Here is a 5,164-nt window from a genome sequence, read left to right on the forward strand (position 1 = left end):
TATCTTCTACCTCTCCTCTTCTACCTCTACCTCTCCCAGAATGTAAGCTCCATTTTTTTTTTAAATTTTTCTGTGTCCGGTGTGGAGTATAGTGACCTGCATACACTAAATGCTTAATAAATGCTTATTTGCTGATTGATTGAATAGATCAGAAATGTCACTTCCAACTTCATCAGCAGCTCCCTTGGGACTTAAGTCAGGGTTATCCATAGAAGAAAGGTGACCATGACTGATAGTCTGATTGCTCTACAGAGACCAGAATCAAACCTAGAAGGCACCTTCATACAGAGTTTGAAATGGCCAGCTTTTGTCCTGACTCTCCTTTTGAATAGACAGATACTTGGGGGAGGGGGAGAGGAGGCTCAACATTTAAGAGTATGGTTAAATTTAGATTGTTCCCATTTTTCCAGGACTTGGAAAGACTCTTGGAAAGTCAGAGCTTCCCTAGACCTAGACTATTAATAGGCTGTGCTTCGGGTAAATACATCAGCCTTAATACACAGAATTTACCCAGAAAGAAGAGTTCAACCCTGCCATAGCACCTGTTTTCCAAAAAGGGGTGGATATTTGGAGTTACATCAATGCTAAGAAAGGCCTGCATGCTTCTATGAACAATCCCAGATAAAACTGAAATTTGCTAAGGAGGGGCAGGGGAGGAGAGAGGTAAATATATTCATGGGCACAGAAGAAACAGCAGATGAGAAGTTTTTACAAATACACATAAAATACAACAAGGACAGAAAAAAAAATATGGAGACTCTAGTATGTACAACAGCTGCTATAAACCAGATTTCGCTAAATGGTTTGCCCAGATGGGTTTTTCCTGCCCTGCCTGATATAAAATGGATTGGGCCTTTGGGCCTCCTCTCCCAGCAATGAAGAAACTGCTAAGAGCCAGCCTTCATAATCAGAGTCACTTTAAATTGCTACAAATATAAAAAGGGGTTACCTTGTAGCACTTGCCTCACATGAGAGAGCTCCTGCTAGACACTTTCTAGCTAGGATAGATATAACCCAGGCGGAGAAAGACACCCAGGAGTTCTCCATTAGGAAAACAGGTAGGCTAGGATGAATCTACCAGGACCCTGGCCCTGAGGCTTAGGCACGACCTCCACAATGAATCAACTCTCACACTCTGATTTGGTTCCAGAAGTCTCCTATGCCCTCAACCTTAATGAATCCTGGGATCCCAGGCCAGTCTGAAAAAATAACTCTTCCCCAAGTGGACTTTGAAAACCTGGGTTCTATGATTTCCATTTCCTGCATAATTAAAACAACAAGGAAGGCTACTTAAGCTTTGTAAAGCATTTAAAACTCCCCCAAAATATTTTCATATGTTACCCCAAAGAATTCTAAGAGATATGAATGCATGAAAATAGTTTACTCTGTGCCAGACCTTGTGCTAGGCACCAGACATGCACACCCAAAAGTGAGATAGTTCCTGCTCTCAGGGAGATTATATTGTGTTAGGGAAAGATCACACTCAGAGGGGAGTGGTATCCAAGGAAGGGAGTTTGGCCTGGGGTGTCCCAGGGATGGCCAGTGAAGCCAGAGAGCAGTCCTTTGTCATATATTCAGGAAAGGTCCTGGAAAAAATGGCATTATCTATTTGTTTACAGTTCCAAGAGTAAGAAGTGGAAATCAGGGAGGGGTAGAAGGTTTGAGTTAGTAATATCATCCTCATTTGATAAGAAAAGAAACTAAGGCTTTGAGTAGTTGGTTGTATGACTTAACCTAAAATTTAATAATTTGTTAGGGTCAGAGTCAAGTCTAGCACTGTGCTCATCTTATGTTTCATAGCTTTTTCTTTTCTTTTTTCTTTTTTTTTTTCAGAGAAGAGGAGATCCCTTCCCCAGGCTGAATCCTTTATTCTTGGGTACCACTGGTTTCTCAGGCAAGAAGTCAGAGGTCTTCGTGAAGAAATGTTACTAGGTCTTTCATCCATGCTTCCCTCCCACAAAGAAGATTCACTAGTTAAGAAAGCCTGTGCTGTTAAGTAGAAGGTCTCCTGAAGCTAACCCACAAAGAGAATATCTACACGACAAACTAGACCTGCATTATAATAATAATAATGATAGTAAGAAAGATACAATAACTCATATGCATACATAATTCTTAAACATATTTTAATTTAAATAAGTAATTTTAAAATTTAATTTAAATAAATTAAACATATATAACTCTCTTTTTTCTGGAGGAGGGCAGGCAGGGTAATTGGGGTTAAGGGACTTGCCCAAGGTCACACAGCTAGTAAGTGTGTCAAGTGTCTGAGGCCAGATTTGAACTCAGATCCTCCTGACTCCAGGGCCAGTGCTCTACTCGCCGTGCTACCTGGCTGCCCCAACATAAATAACTTTTAAATAAAGTTCTTTGCTTCAAAAACACTGAGAGATGGATAGCGCAAGTATTATTGTCCATGTTTTACAGATAAGGAAATCAGTTTTAAAGTAGTGTTAAACTTAGAAATGCTGTATGTTCCCATAATGCAATGTGTCAACATAGGACACCTGTCCATGTATTTATCTGTCAGCATTTTCATCTGTAACTTGGATGGAGGCATGAAGAACATGGTTATTAAATATGAGAGGGATAGCTAAAATGTTGGCTGACAGAATTAGGATCCCACAAGAATTGACCATGACAGAATGATGGGCTAAATCTAGGAAGATGAAACATAATAAAGATAAGTAAAGTTCTGAACTTAGTCTTAAAAGAAAAAAAATTAACTGCATAAGTGGAAGAAGGGTGGGGGAAGGGGGGAAAGTAGGGGAGGGAGTGGTCAGTCAACCTTTATGTGGAAAAGACCTGGGATGAAGATGGGAGATTAAATGTATCTCCTTCTTTGTGGTGGACAGGTGAAGGACTATAGTACGATAAGGCGTATCCTCACAGACATGGTCAGTGAGTCAGTATATTTTGTTGTTTCACGTTACTTCTTAGTTACAAAATGGGGTTTTATATGGGAATATGGGACAGGTGACCTGTGAAGGAACAAGATAGGATGAAAGGATCAATAAAACTTCAAAAAAAAAAAAGAAAAAAAACTGGGCCTATAAGCTCAATGTCTTGTGGGCAGGCAAAAAAGCTAACATGATTTTAGGATACACTAACAGAAGCATAATCTTTATAATAAACGGGGCAATAGTCTTTTTGTGCTCTGCCCTGGTTAGAGCACACCAATACTATTGGGTCTGATTTGGAGGACTACATTTTAGGAAGAACATTTATGTGTCTACATTTGGAACACGTGACTTTCCATGGCAGTCTGTAAAATTTAGTATGTCTGTGACTCACTTTGCCCCATGAAGACAAACTCTTCTTCCTAACTGTTGTTTTAAAAGCAAAGAAACCAAGATGGCTTCTCTTAATGTGCATTAACAACTGGGAAAATCAGATTGACATCAAAATATGGTAACCAGAGTGGTCAAGTTTCTTTTGGTGAGTTCAGTTTATGACTTGGTGTCCTCTTTTTATGTAAGAGGACACAGAAAGATCACTATGGCTCCTTCAAAATCAACCAGTTCAGTGAACCCAACCTAAAATTAGGTATAGGTTCTAGCCAACGGGTGAGAAATGAGCTGAATCCCACCACTGAATAGAGACCATCATTGCTGGAACAAGGACCAATGTTTTGCCAATTATCCAGAAGTCAGAACCTCAAACGGCAATTGCCAACAACTAAATTTATGCATAATTGAAGAAAGGTAAGGCATGTACTGAATAAGGTATTTTACATTAAGAGAACTGGAAATTATTTTATATAGTCGTTAGTTGAAAAAATTTGGGTGACTTGGTCTAAAGAAACAGAGACTTGCTTTCGTGCTTCGGCAACATGGCGGCTGCCACCGACGCCTCGGGTTCCTCAACAAGTTCGGCCCCGGCCCCGACGCCACCCCTGGCATCTGCCCGGTATCCCGCCCCAGCGTCCACCCCAGCTCCCATCTCGGCCCGTCACAGGGCCAGGTACTGGCGTCGGCACCTCCGCCGGCTTCCCCCACTCTGGCGCTGGCGCCGGCCCTCCTCGGGCCTAGGCTCCCTGGGCAGTTCCTCAGCGGTCACGTGGTCTGGCTGCACCCAGTCATCCTCGCCTCCATCGTGGACAGCTACGACCGTAGTAATGAGGGCAGGGGCTGTGTCATCTGCACTCTGCTGGGAATAATTGACACTCAGTAGAAGTCACCAACTGCTTTTCAGTGGTATATAAATGCATCTGAGGACGAGGCTGCAGCGGACATAGAATTTGCTAAGAATATGTATGAGGTACGCAAGAAAGTCTCTCCAAATGAGCTTATTCTGGGCTGGTATGCCACAGGCCATGACATCACAGAACACTCAGTGCTGATTCATGAGTACTACAGCCGGGAGGCCCATAACCCCATTCACCTCACTGTGGACACTAGCCTCCAGAATGGACGAATGAGCATCAAAGCCTATGTCAGTGCTTCCATGGGTGTTCCTGGGAAAACAATGGGAGTGATGTTCATTCCGCTGATAGTGAAATATGTCTACTATGATACTGAACGAATTGGAATTGACCTCATCATGGAGACGTGTTTCAGCCCCAACCATGTGATTGGCCTTTCAAGTGATCTGCAGCAAGTTGGTGGGGCATCAGCCTGGATACAGGATGCGCTCAGCATAGTGTCGCAGTATGCCAAGGCTGTGCTGCCTGGAAAGGTGTCGGCTGACAACACCATTTGTGGGCCGCTTCCTGGTGGGCCTGGTTAACCAAGTTCCCAAGATTGCCCCTGAGGACTTCAAGACCATGCTGAACAGCAACATCAATGACTTGATGGTGACTTACCTTGCCAACCTAACCCAGTCACAAATTGCTCTCAAAGAGAAACTTGTGAGCCTGTGAGGAAACCCAATGAGCAGCAGCTATAGCCAGGAACTCCACCTGATGTTGGTCCTCCATTGGCCCGACCCATAGGAAAGAACAGAAGAAAAGTGGATTCTTCTTTAACCATCATCTTTAAGTTGCCTATTTTCTATAGATGAGCTGTTTATAACTCCAAATAAAACACAGACATCTCTTTTCCCTCTGGATAAGGGATTGATTGTGACTTTTCCCTTGGGGGAGGGGGTACTAACTTAGAGATTGTCTTGAAATAAAAAAAAAAGAAAGAGATACTTGGGGATTTGAAGGGGCCATTGTGAGAGC

General features: G+C 42.7%; 1 pseudogene; it reads left to right on the plus strand.

Moving 5' to 3' along the window:
* The first annotated feature begins 3,832 nt into the window (after positions 1 to 3,832).
* Positions 3,833 to 4,861, plus strand: LOC118855481 (annotated as a pseudogene).
* Positions 4,862 to 5,164: the final 303 nt, after the last annotated feature.

This window comes from Trichosurus vulpecula, chromosome 6 (genome assembly GCF_011100635.1).
Source record: "Trichosurus vulpecula isolate mTriVul1 chromosome 6, mTriVul1.pri, whole genome shotgun sequence".
NCBI classification, from domain to species: domain Eukaryota; kingdom Metazoa; phylum Chordata; class Mammalia; order Diprotodontia; family Phalangeridae; genus Trichosurus; species Trichosurus vulpecula.